Source organism: Neofelis nebulosa, chromosome 18 (assembly GCF_028018385.1).
Source record: "Neofelis nebulosa isolate mNeoNeb1 chromosome 18, mNeoNeb1.pri, whole genome shotgun sequence".
In the NCBI taxonomy this organism is placed as follows: domain Eukaryota; kingdom Metazoa; phylum Chordata; class Mammalia; order Carnivora; family Felidae; genus Neofelis; species Neofelis nebulosa.
In genome coordinates, this window is record NC_080799.1 from 29,735,225 (window position 1) to 29,756,564 (window position 21,340).

Here is a 21,340-nt window from a genome sequence, read left to right on the forward strand (position 1 = left end):
GTTGGAGTTTGATGTTGTACTTGATGTTTCAGACTATTCCTTGTTTTCTAGCAGCCTCACTTATTAAGACTGGCTTCAGCTTATATTCTGCTAGGTCTGTAGCAAACAGCCCATTTCATGTACCCCTATTTCTTTTTTTTTTTAATATGAAATTTATTGTCAAATTGGTTTCCATACAACACCCAATGCTCATCCCAACAGGTACCCTCCTCAATACCCACCCCCCAGCCCCCATCAACCCTCAGTTTGTTCTCAGTTTTTAAGAGTCTCTTATGGTTTGGCTCCCTCCCTCTCTAACTTTTTTTTTTTTTTTCTCCTTCCCCTCCCCCATGGTCTTCTGTTAAGTTTCTCAGGATCCACATAAGAGTGAAAACATATGGTATCTGTCTTTCTCTGTATGACTTATTTCACTTAGCATAACACTCTCCAGTTCCATCCACGTTGCTACAAAAGTTGGCTGCTTATTTTAAAATAAAATGATGGCAGGGGGGCCTCTGGGTGGCTCAGTCGGTTGAGCGTCTGACTCCAGCTCAGGTCATGATCTCGCACTCTGTGAGTTCTAGCCCCGTACTGGGCTCTGTGCTGACAGCTCAGAGCCTGGAACCTGCTTCGGATTCTGTGTCTCCCTCTCTCTCTGCCCCTCCCCGGCTCATGCTCTGTCTCTCTCTCTCTCTGTCAAAAATAAATAAACATTAAAAAAATTTTTTCTAAATAAAATAAAATGATGGAAGGGCACCTGGGTGACTCAGTTAAGTGGCAACTCTTGATTTCAGCTCCGGTCATGACCTCATGGCTCTTGGGATCAAGCCCTATAGTGGACTGTGTGCTGTCAGCATGGATCCTACTGGAGATTCTCTCTCTCCCTCTCTCTCTCTCTCTCTCTCTCTGCCCCTCCCCTGCTCACATACTCACTCTCTCTCTCTCAAAATAAATGGATAAACTTTTTTTTAAAAGGCAGATTATCCTTAAAAAATAATAAATAGTAAAAAAATAAAATAAATGGAAGCACTGAATTCCTCCAAAGAGAAAGAGGTGAGGAAAGTAGGTACCTTTTTTTTTAAAGTAATCTCTACACCCAAGGTGGGGATCAAACTTACAACCCCGAGATCAAGAGTTGCATGCTCTACCAACTGAGCCATCCAGGTGGCTTTATACAGTTTCTGGCCTTTATACAGTTTGCCTTTATACAGTTTCTGGCCATGGTCCCTTTGAGCCAGGGGCTTGATCCTCCCAGATCTGTCCTCCAGGAACTCTTTTGGTCTCTGAAGACCCAGCTGTCTGTCAACCTCATGTCCTATCAGGCCATGAAGCCCAGAGCAAGCACACAGAGGCACCAATTCCCAAACCAAGTGCCCACATATTGACTGGCTACCATAGCAACGAGAGCTGAGCCACATTAGCCCCTGAGCCACCTCGTCTGCAAGTCCCATTGAACCCCACAGCAAGGAGGGTTATCGATTCTCTCCCTGCATAACTCTCTCCTTCCTGCCACTGCTGAATACTTACTCACAGCAATACTGAGCAGAAAAAGGCCCCCAGATCACCCATGCCCCCATTCATAACTAAGGGAACACATCAGAATCAGCCTGGAGGCTCTTTAGAAGTGCCTGACACACTGTACCAGAATCCCCAGGGCTGAGGGCTGCATTCATGTATCTCAAAAATGGTGATCCTCATGCACAACCTCAGTTAAGAACCACTGCTGTACAGAGCATGCACAGAGTTTACAGAAGGAAATACCAATGGATTTCAGACACAAGATGTTAACCTCACCCAGAGACAAAGACCTCACAAAGTGAACCTATATTTTTTACCCATCAGATTAAGATCTATCCAAATATCAAAAGTTTGATCATCTTAAGACAAAGAGCTAATACCCCTAGTTTATAAAGTGTTTCTACAAATGAATAATGAAAAGACCAATAATCTAATCTAGTAATAAAAAGACAAAGAAGATGAACAGATAATTGACAGAAAGGAAAATATTTCATTCATAATAAAAAAATCTAATGAAATAACCCACCCAAAGGTACCAAAAGTGTGGTAATGCACTGATAAAGTCATAGATGAATAGGTGGTAAGAAGGCAAATTGGTACACCCCATGTAGGCAGCACCTATGAAAATTACAAGCACTTTTCATCTTTGAGTCATTAATTCTACTCCTATGAATTTAACCAACTGATATAATTGCATACGTGTGAAAAGATTTAAGTACAGGGTTATTCACATGCAGCATTGTCTGTAGCAGCAAAAGATCAGGAGACCAGTTAAATCAATTATAGTACAGCCATACAGTGAAATACTCTGCTAGACAACCATTTAAATAAAAGAAGTGAGATCAATGAAACAATCCCAAGACACCTTATTAAATGAAAACAAATTGGGGCACCTGGGTGGCTCAGTCAGTTAAGCGTCCGACTTCAGCTCAGGTCATGATCTCACAGTCCATGAGTTCGAGCCCCACATCGGGCTCTGTGCTGACAGCTCAGAGCCTGGAGCCTGTTTCAGATTCTGTGTCTCCTTCTCTCTCTGCCCCTCCCCTGTTCATGCTCTGTCTCTCTCTGTCTCAAAAATAAATAAACGTTAAAAAATAAATAAATAAATAAATAAAAACAAATTATAAGGTTAAAACAGTATGTGATTAATAACAAAATTATGTTCAGTAATGGTCACTTAATAATCACTAATAATCATTATTTCCTTATAGTTTAGATTTAAAACAATTAACTATTTTTAAAGAATAAATTTCTATTTTAAAAATATTCAAATTCCATACATACACATATAGCATATGTATACTTGTATTATACAGATAACCCTGAAAGATAACTTGTATTATACAGACAACACACACACATACACAAACTAATTCCAGGGCAGAGGATCTGAATAGACATTTTCCTAAAGATACACAGATGGCCAACAGGTACATGAAAAGGTATTCAGCATCATTTATCATCAGGGAGTGCAGATCAAAACCATAGTGACTTATCACCCCACACCTGTTAGATCGCTATCACCAAAAAAAAGTAAAATAAAATAACAAGTGTTGGCAAGAATGTGGAGGAAAAGGAACCCTGGTGCACTATTGGTGGGAATGTAAATTGGTGCAGCCACTATGGAAACAGTATAGAATTTCCTCAAAAAATTAAAAATAGAACAACCATATGATGCAGCAATTCCATTTCTGGGCATTTATTGAACAGAAACAAAAACAATAATTTGAAGATATCTGCACCCTATGTTCATTGCACCATTATTTACAATAGCCAGGATATGGAAACCACCTAAGTGTTCATCAACAGATGAATGAAAAAAGAAAATGGGGTGTGTGTATATATACAATGGAATGTTATTTGCCCATAAAAAAAGGAGGAAGTCTTGCCATTTGTAATGACCTGAATGGAACTTGAAGGCATTGTGCTAAAGAAATAAATCAGAGAAAGACAAATATCCTATGATCTCACTTATATGTGGAATCTACAAATCCAAGATCATAGATACAGAGAACAGATTGGTGGTTGCTGGTGGGGGCAAAATGGGCAAAGGGAGTTAAAAGGTACAAACTTACAGTTACAAAATAAGTAAGTCATGGGGATGTCATGTACAACATGGTGACTATAGTTAATAACACTGTATTGCATATTTAAACTTTCTTTTTTTAACGTTTATTTATTTTTGAGACAGAGAGACAGAGCATGAATGGGGGAGGGTCAGAGTGAGGGAGACACAGAATCTGAAACAGGCTCAGAGCCCAATGCGGGGCTTGAACTCACGGGCCGCGAGATCATGACCTGAGCCGAAGTTGGCCACTTAACCAACTGAGCCACCCAGGCACCCCTGTATTGCATATCTAAAAGTTGCTAAGAGACTAGATCTTAAAAGTTCTCATCACAAGAACAATGATTTTTTTTTACTATGTATGGTGACAGATGTTAACTATACTTATGGTAGTGATAATCTCACAATATATACAAATATGTAATTATTATATTTGTACACCTGAAACTGATACAATGCTATACGTCAATTATAAGTAAATTTAAAAAAGAAAACAGAAGAATTACAAGCAAACCAGGAAAAAAACATAAGTGCTTACCTCCAAGCAAGATGATTAGTTTGCAGATTGTAAAGTAAGTGGTGTGGCTGTAACAAAGAAATCTATTTCCCCAAGCAAGGATACAAAGAGGATGGAGATGCTGGGGATCGAACCCAGGACCTCATGCATGCTAAGCATGCGCTCTACCACTGAGCTACATCCCCACCTGCTGCTAGCACTGCTTTGCTACACTGCTTTCATGAAAGAAAACAGAAATTTGCTCCCTTAAAAGAAAACTACTGGTTACAGTGATAGCCAGGAGAGTTTCTTTTTTTTTTTTTTTGGGGGGGGGGGTGAGTGGGGAGTGGGTAATGCAGAGAGTGTATATGGGGAGGTAGGAGTTAGAAATGAAAGTAATTTACTTTTCTTTCTATGCTTTTTGTATACTTGAGTATTTTATCATGCAGGCATTACCTACTTAAAGCAAAAAAAGATGTAAAATAAAATAAAAAAGAAAATAAAGGTTACACAAAACCACTTTTCTGCAAAAATGCCCTCACTTTATAGATGGAACTGAGGCCAAATAAGAGAAGGGTCTCTCCTATCCACAAATCCTCCAGCTCCCCCAAAAGTGGGACCACCTCCCTCTGAGCCCCAGAATCCTTTGTTCTTTTCAGGGTTAGAGACCCCATGCCTTGTTGCCATCATTTCCAAGCTTCATCCAACCCTCTACCCTCAGTACCCACCTCAGGGCATCCATAATTTTTGTTAATCCTTTCATCCTGCAAACAAAGTTTGTTGAGGACTGACCATGGCCCAGACATGATAAGCTTCAAGGTCAAGGTCCCTCCTGACCTTGTAGATAGGACTGTGCTGTACAGGCTATGCATTAACACAATTTCAGGAAATGTCATCCACATAAACTATTATTTAACTGGTACCCCTTAGATTTGTGTCATGCAAATCTAACTATACCCAGTGGCCTTGCCCATATGTCCAATAGTCCAGTGGAGAAACTAAATTAATAAAAATAATATGTATATATATTTCTTTTCATTGGAATCAGGGCAATGAAAGAAAAGAACCAGGAGTTACAAGAAAGAACAAAAGGAAGGACCTATTTTGAGTTTCACATAAGCCATTATGAGAAAGTGGTATTTAAGCCAAGAAATTGTATTAGTTAGGAATTTTTTTAGTTGCTAGTAATAGAGACACAACTTAGTAGCTTTAACAAAAGTTTCCAATTTGTCTTATTCCATGAGAAGCCAGAAGGCTAACAGCCTAAAACTAATTTGGCAGCTCCATCAATTCAGGGGCCCAGCCTCCTTCTGTCTTTCTGCTTTACATTCCTTAATATGCGGCTTCCATTCTCCTCCGGGTCCAAATGGTTGCCAGACCTCCAGCCACCACATTGGCATCATAAACAACAGGACAGGGCAAGGACATTAGACAAATAAGGGAACACACCCCCACCCATTTAAGGAGATGAATCTTCTACTTCCATCTCATTGGCCAGAAGCTGGTCCCATGAACACACCATGCTGCAAGAAAGGCTGGAAACTGGAGTCTCTAAAGCATCACCCAGAGTTGTTATTAAAAAGGGCGAATTGTTTTGGGGAGGCAATAAGCAGTTTCTCCCATGGACTGGGAGAATAACAGGAGTTAACTATGTGAAAGAGTTGGTGAGGGGGTGCCTGGGTAGCTCAGTCGGCTGAGTGACTGACTTTGGCTCAGGTCATGACCTTGCAGTTTGTGAGTTCAAGCCCGAGTTGGGCTCTGTGATGACAGCTCAGAGCCTGGAGCCTGCTTCAGATTCTGTGTCTCCCTCTCTCTCTGCCCCTCCCCCACACATGTGTGGGTGTGTTCTCTCTCTGTCTCAGAAATAAATAAACATTAGAAAAAAATTTTTTTAATAAAAGAGTTGGTGAGGGCAAGTTACAGGCATAGGAAACACAAGTACAAAGTCTCCAAAAAGAAAAGGAAGTTGGTGTTCTCAGAACTGAAAGGAGGCCAGGATAGCCAGAGCACACTGAGTAGGAGGAGGAGATGAGGAACCAAAAAAAGGCGTAGGAAAAGGACTCAGCCCCTTATGCAGAGCAGCAAACCCGGGTGTCTACCACCAACAGTGGGCAAAGCCTTGGAATCACACACCCACGTTCATATTCTAACTTCACTTCTTCCTCACTGAGAGCCCTCGGGTAAGTCCTTTAACTTGTCTGGGCCTGTTTCCTTACTTGTAAAACAAGAATTATACGAAAACAATCTATAGATGTAGTGTGTGGATTAAATGAGATAATTATGTAAGGAAGCTAGCACAGCACCTAATACATATTTAGCACACATTATTATTTATTAATTATGTCTTTGACCAAAAAGACTCACATAATTGTGACATAGTTAATAGTCAGGGTTGTATCCCCAGCTTTGAACAAATCACCTGGCATATAGTTACTGCTCAAAAAATGGTAGCTTTTCCTATTGTGACCATTGCCAAGAACGGTCACAAGGATAGCTCATCAGAATTTCTTCCAGGCTCTTTCTTGACTCCTCATCCCATGCCAGCCAACTACAGACCTATCCAATCTTCAGATTACCTACCTTAATGACAAACTAGAAATAAGGGGATGGGGATGGGGGAATGCCATCCCAGGGAGCTAACAGACCTCATAGGTGACTGGTTCGAGTCCCAATCTCTCTGCTTTGCTCAGGTTCTAAGAGTAAATAAGCTCAGCCTCAATGCAGAAATGCTTACTGCATTGAACTTTAATAAAACCCACACTTGGACTCCAGGAAATACTGCCATTTATATCCCCATTGATTTTCTAAGCCTATTTTATTATTCTCCTTCCTGGTGAGGGTGGTATATATTTTTGGGCTATATTCCTTTCATAAATAAGTAAATATGTAGGTAAATACTAATAAGAGCTAACAGTTATTAAGTGCTTGGTCCCATGCCAGGGATGGTGCTGCAGGGCTCTGCCTTTGTTATTTTATTCCCCCATCACAACAACCCAATGAGGCTGGCACTCCAATGGCTCCCATTCTATGGAGGAGCAGACTGAGATTCCAGAGCTGAAGCCACTTCCCCCCAAAAGGAGCAGGGAGATGCTATAGAAACAGTGTGGAAGTTCCTCAAAAAGTTACCCATGGAGTTGCCACATGACCCACCAATGCCACTCATAGGTATATACCCAAGAGAAATGAAGACATGTCTATCTAAATAAAAGGTGCACAAATGTTCATTGCAGCACTAGTCATGATAGTCCAAAAAAGTAGGATAAATCCAAAGGTCCATCAATGGACAAATGGACAGACAGAATGTTATTTATGCACTCAAGGAAATATTTTTCGGTCATAAAAAGTAATGAGAGACTAAAACACGCTACAACATGGATGAATCCTAAAAACATTAAGTGATAGAAGCCAGACACAAAACGTCACATATTGTATGATTCCACTGATATATCCAGATTGGTCAAATCCACAGAGACAGAAGCAGACTGGCAGTTGCCAGAGGCTGGTGGACAGAAGGAAATCAGGAGTGGAAATGGAAAATGGAAACAGGGTTTCTTTGGAGGATGATAAAAACATTCAGGAATAAGATAGTGATGATAGTTATACAAATACACTTAAACCCACTGAATTGTACACTTTTATGCTGTGAATTTTATGGTAAATGAATTATACCTCAATTTTTACTGAAAAAGAGGCAGAGCAGAGATTTAACCTTATCTGATCCAAAACCTGGATTACTGCATTCTGAGCAGCCCACGTGGACATGAACCCAAACTCCACTTCGGTTTCTAAGCGCCCTCCTTCCTTCAGTCCCCACAGGCCAAGCTTCTCAAGTCCATGCCAGGCCGGACAGGGAAATGCTGAGTGCCTAAACTAAGGCAAAGGTTTGAAAACGCCAATAGTCTTTCATTTCCGCTAACCCCCACTCTGCGCATGGGGCTGGCCTCCTCCCAGGCCTGGGACCCAGAGCACGGGGTAGAGGAGCTGCATTAATCGAAGCTTTATGGCATGTGGGAGCCAGTGGGGCTGAGGTAATCTCAGTGGTCAGCGTTAATCACAATTGCCCAAGTGAGGCCCATTTACCCATTAATACCAACGAGCCAGTTCCAGAAGGAAGGGGCAAGATGGCTGACATAAATGAATCTTCTGTTTATTCAACAACTACAGTGGCCCGAACACCCAGACTACATCTTCACTGATATAAAATATTTTGTATTTCTGCAAGTGTTCCCAATACTCACACACACACACACACACACACACGTCAGAAGGAGACCCCAAGCAAAGAACATAGCCTGGCACAAAGGACAGGGGTTTTAAAGTTTGAGAACCCTGGGTTCAGATCTTGATTCTGCCACTTAGGGGCAGAGTGACCTTAAGTGAGTCATGTGATGTCCCTAAGCCTTAGTTTCCCTATCTGTCAAACAGAGCTAATACTTCTACCTCGTTCATGGTTATACAGGGAACTAGGAGATGCTAAATCTAAATGTTCCAGCTTGCAATGGGCTCAGCTCATGGTAGGACTTGGTCATTTTACACATCATTTCCCCCAAGACACAGAAGTTTGGGGAGGGGACAGTGGCCATGTGACCAGATTCTCTAATTTCAGTGCATCTAAGATGCTTGTTTAAAATGCAAGCATCGGTGCGCCTGGGTGGCTCAGTCAGTTGAGCGTCTGACTTTGGCTCAGGTCACTATCTCACAGTCTGTGAGTTTGAGCCCTGCGACGGGCTCTGTGCTGACAGTTTAGAGCGTGGAACCTGCTTCGGATTCTGCATCTCCCTCTCTCTCTGCCCCTCCCCCACTCATGCTCTGTCTCTCTGTCAAAACTAAATAAAATATTTAAAAAAAAATTTTTTTTTAATGCAAGAAACCCCAGGGGTGCCTGGGTGGCTCAACTGGTTAAGTGTCCGACTTCAGCTCAGGTCATGATCTTGCCATTTGTGAGTTCAAGCCCCACATTGGGCTCTGTGCTGACAGCTCAGATCCTGGAGCTTGCTTCAGATTCTGTGTCTCCAGCTCTCTCTGCCCCTCCCCTGCTTACACTCTGTCTCTCTCTCTCTCAAAAAATAAAAATAAAACATCAAAAAAAGGTTTTAACAGGGGCATCTGGGTGGCTCAGTCAGTTGACCGTCCGACTTCGGCTCAGGTCATGATCTCACAGTTGGTGACTTTGAGCCCCACATCAGGCTCTGTGCTAACAGCTCGGAGCCTGGAACTTGCTTTGGATTCTGTGTCTCCCTCTCTCTCTGCCCCTCCCCTGCTCACACCCTGTGTGTGTGTGTCTCTCTCTCTCTCAAAAATAAATATTTTAAAAAAGGACAAAAAGAAAAAAATGTTTTAACAAAATGCAAGTATCCCCAGCCCCAGGGTTTCTGACTAGGGAGCGGTGGGGCTGAAGGTGTTGCATCTTTTAATAACCAACTCAAGGTTATTAAAGGTTATAACTTTCAGATAATGGAGGTGTCTGGCTGGCTCAGTTGAAAGAACATGCAAACAACTCTTGATCTCAGGGTCAGGAGTTCAAGTCCCAGCCACACTGGGCGTAAAGATGACTTAAATAAATAAACTTTTTTAAAAAGAGAAATAAGGGTGCCTGGCTGGCTCAGTTGAAAGCGTGTTTGACTCTTGATCTTGGGGTCATGAGTTCGAGCCCCACACTGAATGTAGAGATTATTATAAATAAATAAATAAACTTTAAAAAAGAAATCAGATGCCATTTTGATTTCTAAAAAAAAAAAACTTTCAGATAATGGTTCTCATCCCTGGTTACACACTGGAAAGGTTGGGCTTCTTTGTTTCAATGCCTGGATCCCACCCCTACAGATTTTGACATGTTGGGACCCTTGTGTTACAGGGACATTGGTATTTTTTAAAGTTTCCAGATGATTCTAATATGCAGCCAGGGCTGAGAACCCCTGCCAGAAGCCAATGCTTCTCAGAGTGTGGTCCAGGGACGCATGGCATCAGCAGCACTGGAAACTTTTTAAAAATGCAAATTCTCTATCTTTCCCCAGGCTACTGATTATGAAACTCTGGAAGTGGGACCCAGCACGCAGTGGTTTGATAAGCCCGGGGGAGGGGGGGTGGGGGCGAGGGGGAGATTCTGATGCACACTCAGGTATAAGAACCCCCACTATAAGGCATGCTATCCCTTAAACTGCATGATGATAAGAATCACTTGAGGTGTGCTTATCACTCACACAGATTCCGAGAGGCTGGAATGGGGCCTTGGTATGTGCATTTTTTAACAAATACGCCCTTACTCTCCTGCTCAAACTACCAGAGGCTCTCAGGGAAATCCAAAATCCTCTCCTCACGCCGCCCCTTCTGAGCCTCAGGCAAGTCAGGGCAACTCTGGTTTAAAGAAACAGCCACTTAGGTAACTAAAATCCCACCACCCTCGCCCTCACGCCTATCAGCACCGCGTCTTCAGTCTCGTGGTTTACTTTAAACTGTTACAGAGGCTGCACCCAGTTTCTCTGAAGAGCTTCTCTGGCAAATGCCACAGCCCTCCCATCCCGGGGGGCACATTCGGGACCCCCAGCACACACCTGACCCCGAAGACAGCCCTGAGCACTATAAATACTACGTCTTCTCCATATACACACCTATGAGAAAGTTTACTGTATAAATTGGGCACACTGAGAGATTAACAAAACTATAATAAAATGGAACAATTATAACAATACCCTGTAACAAAAGTTGTGGAAATGAGGCCTCTCTCTCAATCCTCTACTCACCCTTCTTGTGACGACGTGAGGTGATGAAATGCTCCCGCGATGAGGCGAAGTGAGGTGAGTGACGCAGGCGCTGTGACGTAGGTGCCCTGACGTAAGTGCCGTGACGTAGCGCTAGGCGCCTATTGACCTTCTGCGGATTCGTCATAAGGAGGATCATCTGCTTCCCGACTGCCTTTGATCCCTTTGATCCCCGGGGAACTGAAACTGTGGAAAGCGAAGCCGCAGATAAGGGAAGAGGACTACAATAATTACTACTGCACCCAAACCACTATTATCTCTGCCTCCTGTTTATTTACAAATAACCTCAATCAGGGTATATTAAAATATATCTACATACTGCATCTACATATACACACCGCATGCACATACATACACATATACAAATACCCGACCACTTCCTGGAAACCAGCTCTGCCCCTGTCCTACACACATTCACACCTCTGTCTACCCATCTGCATAGTCAATTATCAGAAGCTTTGCTCTTTCCAGCCACCCTAGAGCTGGAGATCTTTGCTGAGATGCTGGAATCCACCATCAGTGGGGAACAGACATCTACGGTCTTCTACCCAACAGCAACCCCCTTTTTCCCTGCCAACAACTCCTCACTTTTGCACAGGGATCAAGTGGCCAAGCACTCAAGAAAGGTGCCCCATCTCCAGGAGATACTTCTAAGCTAAGGGGTCACACTTTCAGTCCCAGTAGCTCCCTTTTTTTGTTTGTTTGTTTGTTTTTTGTTTTTTGTTTTAGTTTTAGTTTTTTTGAGAGAGAAAGCACAAGTGCGAGCAGGGGAGAGGCAGAGTGAGAGGGAGAGAGAATCCCAAGCAGGGATTCTCAGGGCTCAAACTCACGAACCCACCGTGAGTTCATGACCTGAGCTGAAATCAAGAGATGGACACTTAAGTGACTCAGCCAGCCAGGGACTCCAGCTCCTTTTTTTTTTTTTTTTTAACGTTTTTATTTTTGAGACAGAGAGAGACAAAGCATGAACGGGGGAGGGTCAGAGAGAGGGAGACACAGAATCCGAAACAGGCTCCAGGCTCCGAGCTGTCAGCACAGAGCCCGACGCGGGGCCTGAACCCAGAGACCGCGAGATCATGACCCCAGCCGAAGTCGGCCGCTTAACCGACTGAGCCACCCAGGCGCCCCTCCAGCTCCTTTTTTATAATAAAAATGTTTGTAATCCCCCCATTACTCTTCCTAAAGGGAAATTCAACACATTGGTTTTTTTGTACACATTTTTTTTTGTTAAATCGATGTAATGACCTGATTGTAATATAAAGAAAAAATAATAAAAGGATATGTATAATAGAAATAATAGGCATTTTAATATATAAATGTTTAGACACCATGACACAAAAAACATAAGAATGAAGCAGCCAGATACTTACAGCTAGACTTAACTAGAAAAGCAACAGCCATGTAAACACGCACAGGCATTGGACCCTGTTGATGGTCCCTTAAACACCACTAGCAGGTTGCCACCAGTGATGTGTGTCCCTGAAATAGACAAGGAGCAACTCTTGTCAACATTCTCAACAAAACAAAGTACAGACTTCCTTTGTTACAGTCTATAGCTGCATCCCTGGAAAAGTTGGTCTATATTAAAATCCTCAAAGCAAGTTGTGTTTATATGAAAGTGGAATTCGGTTCTTGGCTCAGATGATTATAATGAATGTCTAGTAGAGATAATCATCACTGGAGGAACTGACCTGTACATTGCAGGATATGTAACATTGACCGCCAACACTCTAAATGCCCCTGGCACCCTCTGATCGTTGTGACAACAAAAATGTCCTCATATATTTCCAAAGTCACCCTCTGTGATCGGTTCCATTCCTGTGGAAAACTGCAGGTTCAGACAAGGAGATGGCCCTCTTGCTCCCTTCCTCCCACCCTTTCTGTTTTGAAAGCTGTTGTATTAGGACATGATGCTTGGAGCTTTGGCAGTCATTTTGAGACTATGCAGTAAAGACTGAGACTTCACAGAGGTACCACCCTAGTGCCTAGCAATCATGGAGTCACTTCCCCAACTCTCTGCCTACCCACAGACTTCAATTATATAAATTAATCAAATGCCCTTATTGTTTAAGCCTTATTATTTTAATCTTTTTTCACTTGCAGTGGAACTTATGTTTACTGAGAGAGGTAGGACCAAAGGCACCAGTGTGGGTGGGTAGAACAAATTTAAAAGATCCAGGCCTCAGGGCGCCTGGATGGCTTAGTCAGTTGAGCATCGACTTTGGCTCAGGTCATGATCTTGCAATCTGTGAGTTCAAGCCCCAAGCTGGGCTCTGCGCTGACAGCTCAGGGCCTGGAGCCTGCTTCAGATTCTTCAGATTCTGTCTCCCTCTCTCTCTGCCCCTCCCCAGCTTGCACTCTGTCTCTCTGTCTCTCAAAAATAATGATGATAATAATATTAATAATAATAATAATAATAAAGATCCAGGCCATAATATGATTTGATTCTTAGAGATTTAAATACTCTCAGCAAAAACAAACAAACACACAAACAAACAAAAAAAACTGATTCCTATTTATAAGATGAATAAGTTCCAGGGATGTAATGTACAGCATGGTGGCTATAATTACCTATATTGTATATTTGAAAGTTGCTAAGAAAGTAGATTTTCAAACTTCTCACCACACCAAAAAAAACTGTAACTATGTGAGGTGATTGACCTCATTATGGTCCAACCTTATTATATTATATGGACCAACCTTATTATGTAATCATTTTGTAGTATATACATATAGCAAATCATTACATTGTATATCTTAAACTTGCAAAATGTTATATGTCAATTGTGTCTCAATAAATTTGTGGGTTGTAGGGGAATGTGTGGAGGGAGGAGTGTGGTGAGTTCCCCAAAATTTTTTTTAAAAGTTAAATCTTGAGAAATTCCTCTTGAGAAAAAAATTTGAATTTTGCTTTTTCTTTTTTTAATGTTTATTTATTTTTGAGAGAGAGAGACAGAGTGTGAGCGAGCAGGGGAGGGGCAGAGAGAGAGGGAGACACAGAATCCAAAGCAGGTCCAGGCTCTGAGCTGTCAGCACAGAGCCCAACTCAGGACTTGAACTCACGAGCTCACATAACCTGAGCTGAAGTCAGACGCTTAACTGACTGAGCCACCCAGGTAAACCTAGATTTTGGCTGTGGGAATAGATTCAACAAGACAGCAAATGTTGATAACCCTTGAAGCTGGGCAATGAATATACTACCTACATATAGACTTTATATAATTGTGAAAATTATACTTTAAAAGTGGAAATAAATAAAAATTTTAAAGATTCATTGTTTATTTTTTTTATTTTATCTTATTTTTAATGTTTATCTATTGGGGGGGGGGGCAGGGAGAGAGGGAGACATAGAATCTGAAGCAGGCTCCAGGCTCTTAGTTGTCAGCACAGAGCCTGATGCAGGGCCCAAACCCATGAATCAAGAGATCATGACCTCAGCCAAAGTCAGACACTTAACTGACTGAGCCACTCAGGCGACCCAGTTCATTGTGTTTTTTGTTTTTTTTAATAAAAAATTTGGTTCACTTCTCTCCTGAAGCCAGGCTATAGTCTTATTTTGGTTTTTTTAGAAGAATTGGAGACTATCTAAGAGGGTGAATGGTCAGAATCTGTATTCCACAATGGGTCCCTGTAGATTTTATCATCCCAGGGGTACAAATTAGGAAAGCTGAGAGACATTATAGCGCAGTGGCTGAGCCCAGTGTCTTTAACATCCTAAAGTTCAGGCTCTGCTATTTATCACTTGTGCCACCTTAAGCAAGTTACCAACCTCTCTCAGCCTTGACCCCTGCTGTAAAGTGAGTTTAGCAAGAATGCCCACCCCTTGGATGGTTGTGAGACACGAATGAAATAACAGACATACCTGAGAAACAGTAGCTGCTGTGGTTATTATTTTATCTTTATTTCTAGTCTAAAGCCTGGATTTTCAGCCTTCCCTTGCCCAACTAGGGAAATGACCAGGTGTTCCCAAACTTTTTATTTTTTTTTACATTTATTCATTTTTGAGAGAGAGAGACAGAGCACAAGCAGGGGAGGGGCAGAGAAAGAGGGAGACACAGAATCTGAAGCAGGCTCCAGGCTCTGAGCTGTCAGCACAGAGCCCAACGCGGGGCTCAAACTCAAAAACCACAAGATCATGACCTGAGCCAAAGTCGGCACTTAACCGACTGAGCCACCCAGATGCCCCTAAGGGTTTGCAAACTTTTACCTTGAGTATATTTCTGAGCCCCACCCTACCTCTATTCTGACCTTAGCTACTCTCCCCTCCCCACTCCAACCCAGTATTAATATATAATGCACAGTTTTAACATGCCAAGGACTGAGCTTGCTCTTTACTGAATTTAATCCATGATTTTATTAGACCCGTTTCACTGAGGAGGAAATTGATCCTTAGAGAGATTAAGATCATACAGCTAGGAAATGGGCTCTGAGGCCAGGTGTACCTGATTCCCCAAAGGTACAGTCATTTTAAAAGTTCTCATGGTGGCTCAGTCAGTTAAGCATTTAACTCTTGATTTTGGCTCAGGTCTTAACAGTTGGTGAGATCAAGTCCCACACAGGGCTCTGTGCTGACAGCATGGAGCCTCCTTGGGATTCTCTCTCTCCCTCTTTCTCTGCCCTCCCCTTGCTTGCTCAAGTTCTATATCTCAAAATAAATAATTTTTTAAAGTGCACCCCGGGGTCCATGGGTGGCTCAGTCAGTTAAGCGTACAACTTGGGCTCAGGTCATGATCTCCCAGTTCATGGGTTCAAGTCCTGCATCAGGCTCTGTGCTGACAGCTGGGAGCCTGAAGCCTCCTTCAGATTCTGTGTGTGTGTGTGTGTGTGTGTGTGTGTGTGTGTGTGTCTGCCCCTCCCCTGCTCACACTCTCTATCAAAAATAAATAAACATTATAAAAAGTTTTCCCAACACAAGTATTGAGGGGTCAAAATAAGATATCACCCCCAAGACTAGTCCACATTTGATCTCTACACACAGGTACTGCCTCATTATTTATTCCCATTTTACAGATAGGAAAACTAAGTCCCACGGTCTACCCCAGCAGCAGACAAAGACCACCTTTCTGACTCCACCACTAACTCAATCTGTGTCCCAAGCCTGGGGAAGAAGGTGGGGTGGCACAGTGGGCCAGAACTGGTCCAGAGATCAGAAAGTACAGTTCTGGCATGACTCAGCTGTGTGATGTTGAGTCGCTCACTTCCCCTCTCTGAGTCCCTAGTTCCTCATCCCAGTCGCAAACTCTCCATCTGTGATCATCTCATCAGCCTCTGGTGGGAAACCCCCACTCTAACAGTCTGAGTCCCGGTTCCCCATTCCTCACCCTCACCTTCAGAGAGTGGAGACACAAAGGGCTATAAAACACAAAGAAGTCTGCTCTTTGGAGCCAAAAGTTGCTGTCCTTTCAAGGACAAAGAGAAACGGACGTGCCATTAACCGCTTACTGAACTCCCCCGAGCTGGGTGAGGAGCCATGACTGCGGGAGGCACTGCCACCCTGTGGCCACTGGGCTCCACAGCAGGCCACCTCCAGGGGCTTGCAAGGGTAAGTCCGCCATCAGCTCAGAGGCTGTGACATTCAAAAGGAGGGGAGGAAGGCACAGTTGGGCTTTGGTGGGTGTCAAAAACCAACGAGCCCTAGGGGAGAGAGAGGGCAACATGGCAACTGGGAAGCACAAAGGCTGTTCCCTCACTTAGAATGCTTTTCCCCAGATACAGACATTGCTCCCTGTCTCAACTCTCCAAGCCTGGCTCACATGTGCCCTTCTCTTACCTCCCTATTTAAAATACAATCTTGGAGCGCCTGGGTGGCTCAGTCTGTTAAGCGTCCAACTTCAGCTCAGGTCATGATCTCATGGTTCATGAGTTCAAGCCCCACATTGGGCTCTGTGCTGATGGCTCAGAGCCTCGGGCCTGCTTCAGATTCTGTGGCTCCCCCTTTCTCCACCCCTTCCCTGCTCACAGTCGTGCTCTCTCTCTTTCTCTCTCAAAAATAAATAAACATTTAAAAAAAATTTTTTTAAATACAATGCAGGGGCACCAGAGTGGCTCAGTCAGTTAAACACCTGACTCTTGATTTCCACTCAGGTCATGATCTCATTATTCATGAGATCAAGCCCCATGTGGGGCTTTGCACTGACAGCAGATCCTGCTTGGGATTCTCTCTCTCCCTCTCTCTCAAAATAAATAAACAAAATGTAATACCTGCAACTCCATCCCCTTGTACTCCATATTTTCCCCAAAGTACTCTTCTCTATCTGAAGGTCTACATGTCTTACTACCTTAGTATCTTAGACCATTGCCTCTCCCCTGACTACAATGTTAGTCTTTTTTTTTTAATGTTTATTTATTATTGAGAGAGAGAGAGAAGGAGAGAGAGACAGAGCATGAGTGGGGAAGGAGCAGAGAGAGAGGGAGACACAGAATCCGAAGCAGGCTCCAGGCTCTGAGCTGTCAACACAGAGCCCGATGAAGGCTCGAACCCACAAACAGTGAGATCATGACCTGAGCCAAAGTTGGATGCTTAACGAACTGAGCCACCCAGGTGCCCCTACAATGTCAGTCTTAACAGGACAGTAATTTTTGTCTGTCCTACTCACTGCTATATCCCCAGCACCTAGGATATTGCCTGGCCCATATCCCATTTATGTATTAAGTGAATGGGTCAATGAATGGACTGGTTCATTGTCTTGGGCATGTGCCTAAGGGTCTCTGAGCCTCAGTTTCTTCAACTGTAAAAAAAGGGTAAGAAACAACCCCTTCGTGGGGTGGCTGAGTGGCTCAGTCGGTTAAGTTTCTGACTTCACCTCAGGTCATGATCTCACACTCCATGAGTTCAAGCCCTGCGTTGGGCTCTGTGCTGACAGCTCGGAGCCTGGAGCCTGCTTCAGATTCTGTGTCTCCCCCTCACTCTGCCCCTCCCCTGCTCATGTTCTGTCTCTCTCTGTCTCAAAAATAAAAAAATTTAAAAAAATTAAAAAAAAAAAAAAGAAAAGAAACAACCCTTTCGTTATCTTCCTCTCAGGGCTGCAGTGAAGAACAAATTAGTTCTTATTCGGTGGCTTCTGCAGTAGGGTGAATAGTGTCCCTCAAAAATTCACATCCACTTAGAACCTCAGAATGAGATCTTCTTTGGAAATATGGCCTTTGTAGATGCAATTAGTTATATGAGGTCACAGTGGATTAGGATGGGCTCTAAATTCAATAAGTGGTGTCCTGGGGCGCCTGGGTGGCTCAGTCGGTTGGGCGGCCGACTTCGGCTCAGGTCATGATCTCACAGTTCGTGAGTTCAAGCCCCGTATCGGGCTCTGTGCTGACAGCTCAGAGCCTGGAGCCTGCTTCAGAGTCTGTGTCTCCCTCTCTCTCTGCCCCTCCCCTGCTCATGCTCTGTCTCTCTCTGTCTCAAAAATAAATAAAAACATTAAAAATAATAATAAGTGGTGTCCTTACATGATGAGGAAAGGACACAGAGAGACACACAGGCACAGAGAAGAAGGCCATGTGAAGACGGAGCAGAGGTTGGAATTACAACACCAAGAGCTAAGGAGCACCTTGGGGCCACCAGAAACTGGAAGAGACGAGGAAGAATTGTTCCCTTTATTTTTTTTTTGTTTTATTTAAAAGGCTTTAAGTTTATTCATTTATTTTGAGAGAGAGAGCATGCGCAGAGAAGGGGCAGAGAGAGATGGAGAGAGAATCCCAAGCAGGTTCTGCACTGTCAGCGCAGAGCCCAACACAGGGCTCGATTTCACAAACTGTGAGATCATGACCTAAGCCGAAACCAAAAGTCAGATGCTCTACCGACTGAGCCACCCAGGAGCCCCAAGACTCTTCCCTTTAGAGGGAGCACAGCTTTGCTGACACCTTGATTTTGGATCTCTAACCTCCAGAACTGTGAGACAATAAATTTCTGCTGTTTTAAATTTTTTTTTAAGTTTATTTATTTTTGAGACAGAGAGAGACACAGCATGAACGGGGGAGGGTCAGAGAGAGAGGGAGACACAGAATCTGAAACAGGCTCCAGGCTCTGAGCTGTCAGCACAGAGCCTGACGCGGGGCTCGAACTCACGGACCGCGAGATCATGACCTGAGCCGAAGTCGGCCGCCCAACCGACTGAGCCACCCAGGCGCCCCAAATTTTTGCTGTTTTAAACCACCTAGTTCATGACACTTTGTTACAGCAGTCACAGGAAATTTGTACAGGTTACTATTTAAAACACCAGAATTACACACATATCCTGTTCACAGCACTGGTCAGCATAGACCCCCTATGACAGTATTTCTTACCACACTCCAGCCACCCTTTCCTGCTTTCTGTTTCCCAAACACATGAAAATCATGCCCACCTCAGGCCCTTTGCACTTGCTGTTTCTACTATGTGAACCTCACTTCCTTCTCATCTTCCACCTGTGGCTCCTTGTCATGTTTCAGGTCTCTGCTCACAGAGACCTTCTCTGACCACTTTATCCATTCCTATCATCTCATTTTACTTTATTTTCTTCATAGCACTGATCAATCTCAAGTCATCTCAATTATTTTATTTGCTTGCTTATTTTTTGTCTGTAAAGAAGGTAAGCTCCCTGGGATCAAGAACCCCTCCCATCTATGCTGCTGCATCTCCAATGCCTAGAATAGTGGCTGGCAAGTAAGAAGTGCCTGTTGTATCAGTGAGTCTTACAGGTAATAATATTTATAACCATTATTATTACCCCTATTTTAGAGATGAGAAAACTGAGACACAGAGAAGTTCTGTAACTTGTCCGAGGTCACAGACCTATGTATTAGCTTCCTAGGGCTGCCATAACAAAGCATCACAAACTGGGTGATTTAAACAACAGAAGTTCATTGTCTCACTGTTCTGGGGCCTGGAAATCCAAGATCAAAGTGTCGTCAGGAATTATGTCTTCTAAAGGCTGTGAGAGACCAGTATGTTCCAGGGCTCTCTCCTTTGCTTATAGATGGCTCTCTTTTCTCAGTATCTCTTCATATTGTCTTCCCTCTGTGCTTGTCTGTGTACAAATTTCTCCTTTTATAAGGACACCAGTCATATTGGATTAGGGCCCACCCTAATGACCTCACTCAATTTGATTACCTCTATAAAGACCTTATCTTCAAATAGGTCACATTCTGAGCTCCTGGGGGTTAGGACTTCAACATAGGAATTTGGGGGGAGGGGAGGACACATTTCAACCCCCAAGAAGCTAGTATGTAGCAGAGGCAGGATTCAAACCCACATCCATCTGACATGACATCACTGAAACAGAGATTGAGGTGACCATAGTGCACTATGACATTGGTGACCTCTATTGGGCTTCTCCTCCTGATATCACACCCTTGTGCAGTGTCCTCCCACTCTGAATTGACCTTACCACATGACTTGCTTCAGCCAATGGGACATTAGCAAGTATGAAGCTCCTAGAGGCTTACATTAAGACTTGTTCTTGGGGCGCCTGGGTGGATCAGTCACTTAAGCCTCTGATTCTCATGAGATCAAGCCCTGCATCAAGCCTGCTTAAGATTCTGTCTCTCTCTCTCTCTCTCTCAAAAAAAAATACATGTTAAAAAAAAAAGTGTGTTTTTGTTGTGTCTCAGACCCCAGAGATCCACGGGTCTCGGGGGAGCCCTGAGTAGTGCAGGGCTGTCAATCCATAAAGCTGTTACGGGTACTCTGACTTCTCCCACTCAATCTACCTACTCATTTATAACAAAGCCCAAAGCCTGGGACATGCCAAAGATACTGTCAAAATAAAATTAAAGAAAAAAAAGAGATGTCAGGCCAAAGCCAAATGCAACAGGACAAAGAGAGACATCTCCCCCAAGTGGAGATTGCAGGAAATGCCTCCTGAGAGAAAGGAGTTCTCTGAATGAGAACCTGAGAGGTAGACAACAGTCCGGATCTAGACCAGGGTTGCAAACTCAGTGCCTCCTGGGGCAGGCAGGGGATGGACATGGGGAGGCACGCTGCATGGGGACCAGGACAGCCACCGCTCAGCTACAACTCCGGGCTCTGCAGAAGGTGGGGTCTTGGCTCCCAGAGGGGAAACATCCCCACCAGGGGACACAGCAAATATCCCATTAAATTTCAAACTGCAGCTGCCATCTGGTCTCTCTGGGCTCCTCCTGGCTCAAGATGAGCAGGCAAAGAAAGAAGCCACTGTCCTGGCAGGAAGAATGGCCTTGATCAGTGGGAGAAGACAGGGCTGCCTTCCCACAAAGGGGTCAGAAAGACGATTCACACTCAGATGATTCCACCTGGGCATCTCTTGCCTGCTTCTGGCAGTGTCTTAGCTTGACTGTACCAAAGTACCATAGAGTGGGTGGCTGATAAGCAACAGAAATGTATTTCTCACAGTTCTGGAGCCTGGAAGTCCAAGATTCGGGCACCAGCGAGATCAGGTTCTAGGTGAAGTTCCTCTTCCATATTGCAAACTGCCAACTTCTCCTTGTGTCCTCACTTGGTGTAAAGAGGGAGCTCTCTGGGATCCCCTTTAGAAGGACATCAAGACTGCTTAACTTTAATGATCTAAT

At 43.6% G+C, this 21,340-nt stretch overlaps 1 non-coding gene across 1 annotated transcript; it reads right to left on the reverse strand.

Moving 5' to 3' along the window:
- Positions 1-4,192: 4,192 nt before the first annotated feature.
- Positions 4,193-4,264, reverse strand: TRNAA-AGC (transfer RNA alanine (anticodon AGC)). The gene has a single exon. It is a non-coding gene; the product is annotated as a tRNA-Ala (tRNA).
- Positions 4,265-21,340: the final 17,076 nt, after the last annotated feature.